This window comes from Typopeltis vanoorti, chromosome 11 (assembly GCF_054136105.1).
Source record: "Typopeltis vanoorti isolate ZY-2024b chromosome 11, IOZ_Tvanoo_1.0, whole genome shotgun sequence".
Classification (NCBI taxonomy): domain Eukaryota; kingdom Metazoa; phylum Arthropoda; class Arachnida; order Uropygi; family Thelyphonidae; genus Typopeltis; species Typopeltis vanoorti.
The window spans coordinates 131,778,170-131,792,826 of record NC_143559.1 but is presented as its reverse complement, the minus strand read 5'-3'; the positions used below and the strand labels follow the sequence as shown (position 1 = coordinate 131,792,826).

At 34.7% G+C, this 14,657-nt stretch overlaps 1 protein-coding gene across 3 annotated transcripts in view; it reads right to left on the bottom strand.

The window, feature by feature from the left end:
- The window catches only part of S6k (Ribosomal protein S6 kinase), a 366,025-nt gene that overhangs the window by 163,002 nt on the left and 188,366 nt on the right, over positions 1 to 14,657 (bottom strand). The gene's annotated exons all lie outside the window — the stretch shown is intronic.

Genomic DNA, 14,657 nt, shown 5'->3' with positions numbered 1-14,657 from the left:
AATAGAGTTCCACATAATTTCTTTTAAGTATAAGACATTTTCTTTGGATTTATTATTGGACAATGATTCTTTATAAATATATGTATACAATCGTCTACAAGTTTCGCCAGCTTAAGTCTGTCTGGTTTCTTCAGGACTTCACTTCACTAACATTAAATGCTAAAAAAGAATGCAGTAACGACAGTAAAATTAATTAAAATTGAAAAGACGTGTGACGTTAAGAGCATGGAGCGTGGATACTTAGTCACTGTTTGTAGATCGTGTTTTATAGTTTTTCGCGAAATTAAGTTCTGCTAAACATAGTGAATTTATTAAGCTTTTCCAAATGTCTTTTTAATATCATGCCTTGATTTCTGTTGAGATTGTCTCCTGTCCAGAGTACCACTGCAGCTTCTTTAAAGTTTCTACATCTGAAATCTTCATCAATGTACGGCATGGAGCTGTTGTCTCAATTCATGGAGTGGTTCGAAATCGAGAAATGATGGGCTAATCCTGAGATGTCTGTTCTGTTGTTGATGACATCTCCTATATGTTCTTTTTTTCAGATTTCTAGGCTTCATGATATTTGGCCTATATAATTCAGTCCACAGGAACATGGGATGTTATATATACCTGCATACTTGTAGAAGGTGATGCTGTGTTAGGAGATCTTAATATGTGTCTTGTAGTTAAAATAGGTTTGAAGGCAACCCTGATGTTGAAATACTTCATGATTTTTGCTATTTTCATTGAAACCGAGCTGGCATATGTTTATAAAGAATCATGATCCAATAATAAATCCAAAGAAAATGTCTTATACTTAGTATAAAAGGACCAAATATTAAGAGTTAAAATAATTTCTTTTAGTTATTTTGTCAGAATGTATGGAAGAATAACTTCACTGAATGCAGACAGTGCTGTAGAATATTATCTGAATTTCACTCAGACACACTTTTTATGATTTTATTTAGCTGACTTATGTATCAAGCAATCTTATTGGGGGGGGGATTTGGAAAAACTGATATAAAATTTAAAATTTATTTCCCCTTTTAATACTGTCATAAAATATAAGTTATCGTTATGATTGAGCATCTGTAGCTCAGTCGGTATAGACGAAGCCCTTTCGTCGGAAAGACCTGGGTTCAATTACTGTCAGTGATGTGGGGAACCTTTATCTGGTCTCTTTCAACTAAAGGTGAGTTAGCTGGTCTCATATGGTGGTAGGGGGTTTATCCACCTGGAAACTTGGGTTTTTCATCCCCCGGAACAAGCAAAGCGACCCTGTGAACACACACGGATCACAGTCAGGAATACTTAACACACATCCATAGGCCTGATTTGTCAGCTATGCCGGTCCCTAGCCTGGATGAAATTAGGGAAAGGGGAATTGAGGTGGTGCCGTACTTCCCTGTAAAAAGGGCCTCAGGGCCATTGCATCATATACGCTAAATAATAAATAAATAATCAGTATGATTAAATTCACTTGTCTTCATCTCACACACAGAGAATTAAAACTATTTTAACACATCATTTTATAAAATGTTTTAAGTTTTTAAAACACTGTGTAACTTTACGTTTTAAGTATCACTAAACTTTAACAATATTTTGCAATGGTAACAGCGATAATGCACAGAGTTGATCATTTTCAAGTTCTGCAATTCATTTTGGCAAACAAAATATTGCTTCAAACTACTTGAGCAGTAGTTTGAAGCAATTGCTTAAAACCATTTTTTTTTAATCTAAAAATTTAATTTACATGTTATTTGTCCTATCCATGCAAGGAGAACCCCATTATAGCTTAAACCAGTAGTTTCAGGCAAATGCTTCAAACTATTGGTTTGCAATTGCTGTGTGAAGCATCCAGAAGCAATAACTTGTAGCAAAAAGTCTAGTTTCATTGTTGTGGAGATTGGAATCAAAATACAAGTTCCTTTTTAAAGAGGAGAAACTAAAAAAGTTAAAGGAATGGAATCAGATTTATCTAAAGGGTTTTCTTTCAAACAGTGAACAATAACCAGAAGAAGGCCTCCAATGTTGTTTTAAAAGGATAAATACTAGAGTTTTGAAAAATTAAATTTCTTTAGTAATTTGAAATATAATTAACTAAATTTTCTTCAAAAGAATCCAAAATTGTCCAAAAGAATTTAACTATGAGAAGCCAATATGCTTAACAGTGGTGAATACATCAACCAACACTGAAAAGTAGACTGATGGAGAAATTGATGCCAACAGCTGTCTTTAATTAGGATACAGGATGAACTACAGAAATGCATGTATACATATATACATTTGTATAAATCTGTATCATACATTCTTTAATTTTTTTTAAACTGAACTATAACTGCACACTAAATTCAAAGTAGTTTCAAAACTGGTTAGAAGGTTCAACTCTGATAAGACTTCTCCAACACTGCTACACTCCTCTCTCAAAGTCAGATGGTCAAAAGATTTCTTAATTGCCTCCTATTCTTTGAGAGACACTTGTGACATGAAATTAAGAATTATCAACACGTTAGCAAAAGAACATTTTAATATTTGCCATATATTTCAGTCTGAAATTAACAGACTATCATCAGCGGCTTGATAAGAACAGTTTTTAGAAGGTGGAATACAAACAATTGATCATTCAAAAGTAGAACGAGCCACGTGATGTTACATTGCTAAGCACTAAAGAGAGGTAAATTTCATCAGTGATGAATAAATTATAGGTATCAATTCAAAATTTCATACAACAATCTTAATTTATAAATTCAATTAAGGACAACATTAGACTAATGTATGAATTAGGTTTCAACTGGAAAAAAAAAAAAAAAAAAAAAAAAAAAAAACTGCAAACTATTTGTAATACATGGTAAGCTACAAGTGAGGATCATTTTTCTAAAAAAATGCCACGACAAGCATATTATTCCTAACTTCCCTAAGATAAAAGATACTATTAAATCTCCTGGAGCTCATAAAATCTACAGGAACACCAGCTTAGCTTTAATCCATAATCAACTCAGAACAGCTAAACATGATCTTGCTATTAACATTCGTCAAGCTGCTGATCTCTGAACTTTTACCTCTGCAAACTTAGACCCACAACTTTCCGATATTTCTTAATGTGGCTAAACACTCTATGCAACTATGTTTCAGTAAGGAAATACTGTGAGTAGACATATAAATTAAAAAGAATAATAATGGAATTAACAAGTAAAATATTATTTATTAGTATAATTTTTGCCTGAGTATCACAGGTATCTTCAGTACATTAACAAAGCTAATTAAACAATAACTGACAATTCCAAAAGGTGCCACCTAAGTAGCAAATGTAAGATAACTAAAAAGGTCAATAAATTTGCCAACTAAAAAAAATATATATATATATATATATATATACACAATTAAAAAGTTAGGAAAGATTAGCTGATTTATAAAATACTATCTCCCATAAAGGGGATAGACGTAAACCATTGGATCTGTTTAAGTTAGGAGAGCGAAGTAAAGTTTCACGTGTTTCTTTATAAAGCCATTCCATGAGAAACTGACTTTTGTGAAGGACTCTTGTCTTGTTCTAATGAACTCTATATTTAGTGATGATGGAATGTACTGCAAGTTCAGACTGTTCAGGTTCAAGGTATTGAATATAAGACTGGTGTTCTTCTAGCCAAATAGAGGCAGATCTTCCTGTTTGTCCGAAATAAGATAATCCACAAAAGCAAGGAATCTGGTAGATGCCTGGATAACTAAGATGTGGAAGCTTGTCCTTTGGAGAAGTGAGAAAGGTGGAGATTTTTCTGAAATGTCAAAAGGCAACAAAAATATTTAGTGGTTTAAAACTTTTGCTATGCATTCACTAATGCCTTGCACATAAGGGATAGGAATAATATGCGTTATTTCTTCTGTATTTGAAGAGGAAGGCATTAAAACTACTCAAAGCTCTTTTGATGAAGGAATTCTTATATCTATTAGATAAAAAAAGGAGGAAATAATATATTGCAGTTCTTTTTGTAACAGATCATTTGAAGAACAAAAGGAGTAAGCCTGATGAACCAGTGTTTTAATAGTTCCTGCCTTTTGATTGGGATGGCCATGAGATTCAGCATGGATATAATGGCCTGTATGAGTCTTCATTCTATAGACTGAGAAATGTAGGTTACTATCTGGTTGGCGAAGAATTAAAAGATCTAAAAAGGCTAACTGCTTATTTGATTCTACTTCTATGGTGAACTGGATCCTTGGATGAAGTGCATTTAGCTTAGAGAGAAACTGTTGTAGTTCATCAGAAGAGCCATTCCAGTTAGCAAAAATGTCATAGACATATCTGAACCAATGAATAAGTCTAGGAGAAATGTTGTCAAAAATACGTTGTTCAAAGTGCTCCATAAAGAAGTTGGCGATAGCAGGAGAAATAGGATTGCCCCTTGCTGTTCCTTCAATTTGTTGATACAACTTGTTTTTAAAAGAAAAATAACCAGAATGTATTACAAAATCAAATATTTTTACGTCTGAAGGAAATTCTTGTTGCAGTAATTTAATGCTATTAGATAAAGGAACATTGGTAAATAATGAAACAACATCTAAGCTGATCATAATATCCGAAACGTCCAAATGAAGATATGAAATGTCATTTTTGAAATCCAAAGTATTTTTTATATAAGTATCAGTTCTTCTAGTTCAAGTGAGTAAATATGATAAAAATTTAGAAATTTTATAAGTGGGACAACCTATACAATCTACAACTGGCCTCAACGGAATACCTGGTTTATGAACTTTTGGAAGGCCATACAATCTAGGTGGATGACTGAAGAAGGTTTTAAGTTTTTTTTTTGATCTTCATCCCATGTATATACATTCTATAAGAGAATTAAGTCTCTTCAATTGACTCACGGTAGGATCCGATTTAAGGGGCCTATAAGTTGAATAGTCGCAGAGTAATAGAGACATTTTTCTCTCATATTCCTTTCTATCTTGAATAACTACAACCTTCCCTTTGTCAGCAAGGAACAATCCTTTTTCTCCAGCTATTGCCAACTTCTTTATGGAGCACTCTGAACAATGTATTTTTGACAACATTTCTCTTAGACCTACTCATTGGTTCAGATATGTCTATGACATTTTTGCTATCTGAAATGGCTCTTCTGATGAACTACAACAGTTTCTCTCTAAGCTAAATGCACTTCACCCAAGGATCCAGTTCACCATAGAATTAGAATCAAATAAGCACCTTTTTAGATCTTTTAATTCTTCGCCAACCAGATGGTAACCTACATTTCTCAGTCTATAGAAAGAAGACTCATACAGGCCATTATATCCATGCTGAATCTCATCACCATCCCAGTTAAAAGGCAGGAACTATTAAAACACTGGTTCATCGGGCCCACTCCTTTTGTTCTTCAGACGATCTGTTACAAACAGAACTGCAATATATTATTTCCTCTTTTTTTTATCTAATGGATATAAGAATTCCTTCATCAAAAGAGCTTTGAGTAGTTTTAATGCCTTCCTCTTCAAATACAGAAGAAATAACGCATATTCCTATCCCTTATGTGCAAGGCATTAGTGAATGCATAGCAAAAGTTTTAAACCACTAAATATTTTTGTTGCCTTTTGACATTTCAGAAAAATCTCCACCTTTCTCACTTCTCCAAAGGACAAGCTTCCACATCTTAGTTATCCAGGCATCTACCAGATTCCTTGCTTTTGTGGATTATCTTATTTCGGACAAACAGGAAGATCTGCCTCTATTTGGCTAGAAGAACACCAGTCTTATATTCAATACCTTGAACCTGAACAGTCTGAACATGCAGTACATTCCATCATCACTAGACATAGAGTTCATTGGAACAAGACAAGTCTTTCACAAAAGTCAGTTCCTCATGGAATGGCTTTATAAAGAAACATGTGAACATTTACTTCGCTCTCCTAACTTAAACAGATCTGATGGTTTACATCTATCCCCTTTATAGGAGATAGTACTTTATAAATCAGCTAATCTTTCCTAACTTTTTAATTGTATATATATCATCATCATCATAATACCTTCCATGTACCTTCAAAGGATGTACAGGATATGATAGTACTACATGAAAAATTTACATCATTACTAACTTCCTATCTACAATTTTCCTCCAAATCAGCCTGTTACTTGTCAAGACTCCAATATTATCAGATTTTATATTTCTATCATCTAAGGCACTTTGTACCGTATCAATCCACCTATATCTAGGTCTTCCTCTGGGTCGTTTTCCTGCCAACATGGCAGAGAACACTTGTTTTGCTAATCTTTCCTCGCCCATTCTGATCGAATTGGCTAAAATTAGATTTAAGTGGCACCTGAGATTAGCTCTGCTAATACATTTATAGATGCTGACAATGCCAAGATCATTCCTAATGTCCTTGTTTTTAATATGATATTGCCATTGATGCCATCTGCTCACACCTTTAATCTTTCTCAGGACTCTCATATCTGCGGCCTCTAGTCTTTGGTCAAGTGTTTTACTTCTGACCAAGCTCTCAGATCCATAAGTTAAAATTGATTTGAACACAGTCTTGTATACAGCTAATTTAGTGTTCCGACTAATTTCTCTCTTATTCCTTTTGAATTTATTCAATTGACTTCTACCATACCAGCTTTGTTGATTCTGTTGTCTATTTCCATATTTAATTTACCATCTTCACTAAAAATTGTGCCTAAGTAGCTGAAATGTTTTACTTATTCCACAGGTTCTCCATTCACATTTTCAATGATTCTGCCTATTTTCATTGTCATTGTCTTTTTATTGCTGACCTTCATACCATATCTATTACAGCAGTTATTCAATTTAGTGGGGGAATTTTGCAGACTTGTAGCAAATTTATTTAGAAGTACAATATCATCCGCATAAACCAAAGAGCTGACATTAACATCTCCAATTTTGATATCAGGTTTAATACCACTTTCCTTCATAATGTGATCCATATAGATAATAAATAACACAGGGGATAATGTACATCCTTGTCTCACACCAGATTTAACATTAAATCATCTTCCTGTACTTCAATTCTAAATGCTGACTTACAACTCAAATAAAGACTAAGTATTGCTTGATATAAAGCCTCAATGACATCATATAACTGTAGCGTTTTGAATAGCTTCTACCTTGGCACCTAGTCATATGCCTTTTCTAGATCAAGAAAACCTAAATACAGATTTTTGTTATATTCCCATGATTCTCAACTATTTGTCGTAAAGTGAAGATCTAATCCTGATAGCCTCTATTTGGCCTGAATCCAGCTTGTTTTTCATCAAGCTTTACTTCCACAATTCATCTCAACCATTTCTCAAGTATACTGCATAAATCTCAGTAGGGAAATACCTCTGTAATTCTCATATTCAGCTTAATTTCCCTTTTTATATATGGGTACTATGAGAGCTCTATTCCAATCATCAGGAATTTGTCCCTCTGTCCAGGACTTCGGAACTATGCAGTGCAGCCACTGTAAGACTTTTATACCACCACACTTCAGGCATTTCTGGTCGAATATCATCTACTCCTGCTGCTTTTTCACATTTCAAACCTTTAATAGCTTTTTCTACTTCAAGTATGGATATGTATTATTGACTGTAAGCCTGTTCAGTGTTTTTTGCCATTGTGCTATCACTGCTTGTTTCATTTAGCAATTTTTTGAAGTAATTACTCCATGCTTCAAGGATATCTTTTTCTCCCATTTTCATGTCACCTTTGTCATCTCTAACTCCTTTTACAGCTCTCTAACTCCTTTTACAGCTCTCTTTCCTCCATTTCTAAGCTTCTTCAACAATCTCCAGAATATTTTGCCACCTTCTTGATATTTATTTTCTATGTTCTTGCCAAAGTAATCCCATGACTTTTGTTAAGCCAGTTTGACACAGTGTTTAGCTTTCTTACATTTGTCTCTGTATTCTCTAAGAGCACAAGTGGACTTATTTGCCAGGAACTTTTGATATGCTTTCTTCTTTTTCTTCACTGCCTCTTTAACTTCCTGTATCCACCATGGAGTTCTGATTTTTATATCCTTGCAGACAACCTCACCACATGCCTCTCTGGCTAAATCAATCAGGGTTTTCTTCAAGGCTTGACACTGAATCTCCATGGTTTGGTTCCTGTTCTCAAACTCTTTCATTTTTTCTTCAATAATCTTTGTATATGTTAGTCTACAGTTCACATCTGAGAGCTGTTCAACTTTTATTCGCTTTAAAACTTTCTTACATGTTATTCTTTTCAATATGAAATTCAATTTTATCCTGGTAAACTAAATAGTGATCACTTCCAATTTCAAATCCTCTGTACACTCTGGTGTCCTGCACCAGGGAGAAAACATCGCTATCAACAATAACATAGTCAATGAGACTTTTCTTATTCCTTGCCTCTTCTCTCCATGTGAATTTGTGCACATTACTATGTTGGAACATGGTGTTAGTAATAACCAGTCCAGGTCCTGAGCAGAAATCCAACAAGTATTTGACATTATCGTTAGCTTTGCACTTTTCTCCAAATTTTCTCAAAAGATTTTTGTATGTCTGACAATCGTTTCCTACTCTGCTATTCAGATCCCCAACAAGGACCTACTTTTCCTTTTTCATTCTTTCAGTAGCTTTCTCTAGAGCCTCAAAAAATTCCTCCACTTCTACAGTAGAACCTTCTGTGGGACCATAGGCACAAATAAGTCTCATTGTCCAGTTCCCCATTCTGATATTTTCCCAAATCACTCTACTTGACACTGCCTGCCATTCAAGAAGATTAACTTCGTATTTAGTGTTGCATACCATGGCTACTTCTTCTTTTCCTTGATTGTCATTGCCTGAATATAAAATTCTGTATTTATTGCTCAGAAAGATCTTACCAGTTTTTGTCTTTTTTGTTTCAGTCACCCCTATTATGTCGGTCTGGTACTTATCTAATTTCTCAGTTAGCTCCATTTCTTTGCCATTCAGGCTTCTTATGTTGATAGTACCGGTCTTTAACTCTGGTGATGTTAAGTTGGGGCGTGTTTTCAGATTTGTATATTTAGTATATATTTGTCGGGGTGCTTAAGGGTCAAAGCTGTATAACTGACAGGAGACCTCCACATAGCCTTTAAAGGAATGCGGAGAACCGACCAGGGCTTCTGACCTAATGTCCAATCCACACATTCTCGTGGTGCATCCTGTTGGGTATCTACTTGGATACTGAACGAACGAGGATGGGCTGGCAATTTGGGATTTAGCCGACCAAATTGTATTCTTATTGGTTAAACCAAAATAAAAAAATGATCGTACGTACATGACAAAATTTCATTCCGGGTGAGGCGTTGCCCGGTAAAACAAGGCTCCCGTTGTTTTCGCCAGGGAACCAGGGCGAACAGCGAAAAGTCAGCTACTGGAACAAATCTGAAAACAAACCCCAACTCAACATCACTAGAGTTAAAGATTGGTACTATCAACATAAGAAACCTGAATGGCAAAGAAATGAAGATAGCTGAGGAATTAGATAAGTACCAGATCGACATAATAGGGGTGACTGAAACAAAAAAGACCAAAACTATTGAGATCTTTCCGAGCAATAAATACAAAATGTTATATTCAGGAAATGACAAAAAAGGAAAAGAAGGAGTAGCCATAGTATTCAACACAAAATACGAGGCTAATCTTCTTGAATGGCAGTCAGTCTCAAGTAGAGTAATGTGGTGAAATATGAGAATGGGGAACTGGACAATGAGACTTATTTGTGCCTATGGTCCCACAGAAGGTTCTACTAAGGTAGAAGTGGAGGAATTTTCTGATGCTTTAGAAAAAGCAACTGACACAATGAAAAAGGAAAAGTTGGTCCTTGTTGGTGATCTGAATAGCAGAGTAGGAAATGATTGTGAGACATACAAAAATATTTTGGGAAAATTTGGAGAAAAGAGCAAAGCTAATAATAATGGCAAATACCTGTTGGATTTCTGCTCGGGACATGGACTGGTTATTACTAACACCATGTTCCAACATAAAAATGTGCACAAATTCACATGGAGAGAAGAGGCAAGGAATAAGAAAAGTCTCATTGACTATGTTATTGTTGATAATGATGTTTTCTCCCTGGTGCAGGACACCAAAGTGTACAGAGGATTTGAAATTGGAAGCGATCACTATTTATAAGTCTTGAGCAGGATAAAATTGAATTTCATATTGAAAAGAATAACATGTAAGAAAGTTTTAAAGCGAATAAAAGTTGAGCAGCTCTCAGATATGAAGTGTAACTAAAATACACAAAGATTATTGAAGAAAAAATGAAAGAGTTTGAGAACAGGAATCAAACCTTGGAGATTCAGTGGCAAACTCTGAAAGAAACATTGATTGATTCTGCCAGAGAGGCATGTGGTGAGGTTGTCTGCAAGGATAAAAAAATCAGAACTCCCTGGTGGACACAGGAAGTTAAAGAGGCAGTGAAGGAAAAGAAGAAAGCATATCAAAAGTTCCTGTCAAATAAGTCAGCTTGTGCTCTTAGAGAATACAGAGACAAATGGAAGAATGCTAAACACTGTGTAAAACTAGCTAAACAAAAGTCATGGGAGGACTTTGGCAAGAATATAGAAAATAAATACCAAGAAGGTGGCAAAATATTCTGGAGGTTGTTGAAGAAGCTTAGGAATGGAGGAAAGAGTGCTGTAAAAGGAGTTAGAGATGATAAAGGTGACATGAAAACGGGAGAAAAAGATATCCTTGAAGTATGGAGTAATTACTTTGAAAAACTGCTAAATGAAACAAGCAGTGATGACAGCACAGTGGTAAAAAACACTGACCAGGCATGCAGTCAGGAATACATATCCATACTTGAAGTAGAAAAAGCCATCAAGGCTTGAAATGTGGAAAGGCAGCACGACCAGAAATGCTGAAGTATGGTGGTATAAGAGTCTTACAGTGGCTGCACTGCATAGTTCAGAAAGGCCTGGACAGAGGGACGAATTTCCGATGATTGGAGTAGAGCTCTCATAGTACCCATATATAAAAAGGGAAATAAAACTGAATGTGAGAATTACAGAGGTATTTCCCTACTGAGTGTTCCTGGCAAGATCTATGCAAGTATACTTGAAAAACGGTTGCGAAGAATTGTGGAAGAAAAGCTTGGTGAAGAACAAGCTAGATTCAGGCCAAATAGAGGCTGTCAGGATCAGATCTTCACTTTACGACAAATAGTCGAGAAAGCATGGGAATATAACAGAGATCTGTATTTAAGTTTTGTCGATTTGGAAAAGGCATATGACAAGGTGCCAAGAGAGAAGCTATTCAATACGCTACAGTTATATGGTGTCAATGGGGCATTATATCAAGCAATACTTAGTCTTTATTTGAGTTGTAAGTCAGCAGTTAGAATTGAAGGAAGTACAGGAAGATGGTTTAATGTTAAATCTGGTGTGAGACAAGGATGTACATTATCCCCCCTGTTATTCATTATCTATATGGATCACAAGTATGAAGAAAAGTGGTATTAAAAATGATATCAAAATTGGAGATGTGAATGTCAGCTTTTTGCTTTATGTGGATGATGTTATACTTCTAAATAAATCCGCTACAAGTCTGCAAGATTCTCTGACTAAATTGAATAGCTGTTATAATAGATATGGTATGAAGGTCAGCAATAAAAAGACAAAGACAATGAAAATAGGCAGAATCATTGAAAATGTCAACTGTGATAGGTATGGTAGGTAGGAAGTCAATTGAATAAATTCATATGGAATAAGAGAGAAATTAGTAGGAACACTAAATTAGCTGTATACAAGACAGTGTTCAAACCAGTTTTAACTTATGGATCTGAGAGCTGGGTCAGAAGTAAAACACTTGACCAAAGACTAGAGACTGCAGATATGAGAGTCCTGAGAAAGAGGCATGAACAGATGGCATCAATGGCAATATCATATTAAAAATGAGGATATTAGGAAAGAACTTGACATTTTCAGCATCCAGGAATGCGTTAGCAGAGCTAATCTCAGGTGGTATGGTCACTTAAACAGAATGGGCGAAGAAAGATTAGCAAAACAAGTGTTCTCAGCGAGGTTGGCAGGAAAACGACCCAGAGGAAGACCAAGATATAGGTGGATTGATACGGTACAATGTGCCTTAGACGATAGAAATATAAGATCTGATAATGTTGGAGTCTTGACAAGTAACAGACTGATTTGGAGGAAAATTGTAGATAGGAAGTTAGTAATGATGTAATTTTTTTCATGTAGTACTATCATATCCTGTACACCCCTTGAGGGTACATGGCAGGAATTTGATGATGATGTATATATTTGTCTATATATATATATATATATATATTTTTTTTTTTTTAGTTAGGAAATTTATTAACCTTCTTAGTTATTTTACATTAGCTACTTATGTGGTGTATTTTGGAATTGTCAGTTATTGTTTAATTAGCTTTATAAATGTACTGAAGATGCCTGTGATACCCAGGCAAAAATTATACTAATAAATAAATTTTACGTGAGTCAATTCCATTATTATAATTTTTAGCTCTATACAACGTTCATTTAAAAATCGACATCTAAACTGCAAATTCGATATCCTTGTTGCTAGACAAATCAAGCCTTTCAATGTTCTATATATTTGGGTTGTCAACTTGTCTGGTCACCCTTTAAAGAGTAGTGAAATACTCATCCTCTCAAAAGGACATGATTTTGCTATAGTCACTAAAAAAGATTCCTTATTTAGATTTCCTGGTTAACATCGAACAGAACCTAAGTCATCTCTCCAGTGAAAAGGCTAATTCTCTCTCTGCCTAGAAGTTGCTTTTATGGTACTTAAAGCCAAGCTTTCTCCTTCCAACTTATCTCCTGAAAAGAAAATGCTACATTCCTTAAGAAGCAACAGTCACCTTATTATCACTAAAGCAGACACAGGAAAAGTGACAGTAATTATGGATTCTTCAAATTACAGAAGAAAAATTTGTCTTTTACTTCGAGATCGCTCAAAATACCAAGAACTTGATCACGAACCCACTAACAGGTAACTGAAGAAATTAAATTCCCTTCTAGATGAGGTTATAAGTTTAGATACAGACACTATAGAAAGGTTAAAAACTCATTTTGCAAGACCTCCTAGGTTTTATGGTCTACCAAAAATTCACAAGACAAACACTCCTCTCCATCCTGTATTGATTCACCTACTTACCGCATAGCCAAATATTTAGCGAAATTATTGAAATCGCATATAGGGAAATCACACTCTTTTTTGAAAAAACTCTTCTAATTTCTTAAGCAAATTAAAAAATATCTAATTACAACCTTCTGATCTTATGGTGAGCTTCGATGTAGAATCTCTATTCAATGTACCTCTCAAAGAGACTTTACATTTTCTTGCTGACATCTTCCTACAGGATATCGTAAAATTATTTGATTTCGTGATGCACTCTGGATATTTCTTGTGTCAAAACAAATTCTACAACCAAATGGAAGGAACGGCCAATGGAAGTCCACTTTCACCTGCTCTAGCCAACTTTTATTTGGAACATCTAGAAGACATCCTTTTTTTACCTATATATTCCCTCAACCTTCCTTTTGGGTTAGATATATAGAGGACATTTTTTCCAGTGTGGCCTCCCAACAGAGATTCCTTACCTTCTTTTTTAGACAAAATCAATTCTTTACACCCTCGTATCAAGTTTATCATGGAGATTGAAAATGACAACAAGTTATCCTTTTTAGACATCCTTCTCATCCACTCGCCTTCAGGTATTCTGACAACAACAGTTTACAGAAAACCCACTTTTACTGGAAGTTACATTCTCAAACAATCTGCTCATCATCATTTACAAAAAACAGGAATCATAAAATGTTTAATTTGATGAGCTAGAACTAATTGCTCAACTCTCCACAAATTACAGAAAGAACTTTCAACTATCAAACATAAAATGAAATTAAATGGCTTATCCAAAAAAACTACAAAACATCTGTTCGATTCCTACGATCCAATCCAGAATAACAAAGAATCAATACGTTGAATTCCAATTCCATATATTTTCAGAATTTCAGAACCAATTTCAAGAATTCTGAAGAATATGATTTAAGAGCCAATTACATCAAGTTCCGTGTGACTGCAATCTGTCGTACTATAAACAAACCGGATGCTCTATTTAAAAAAAAAAAAAAAAAAAAAAAAAAAAAAGAATACAAGAACATCAATCGTATATTCTTCACAACAAATCCGATAAGTCTGGATTGGCACAACACGGGATAGAGACAAGTCACAACATTCTCTGGTCCAGGACTCTCCTTCTACACAGATGTCGATAAATTCTAATGCCTATTCAAAGAGAGTGCTGAGGCCTTACTTCAATGCCCTAACTTGAATTGAAATGATTGCCTATCCTTGTCAAAAATATGGGAAAGTTTAATCCAGATAACACACTAAGGTTTTTTTTTTTTCAATCGAGACCTAATTCTTACATTAATCTAATGTTATCTTTAATTGAATTTATAAATTAAGATTGTAGTATGAAATTGTGAATTGATACCTATAATTTATTCATCACTAATGAAATTTACCTCTCTTTAGTGCTTAGCAATGTAACATCATGCAGCTCATTCTACTTTTGAATGATCAATTGTTTGTATTCCATCTTGTAAAAATTGTTCCTATCATGCCACTGATGATAGTCTGTTAATTTCAGACTGAAATATTTGGCAAATATTAAAGTATTCTTGTGCTAACATGT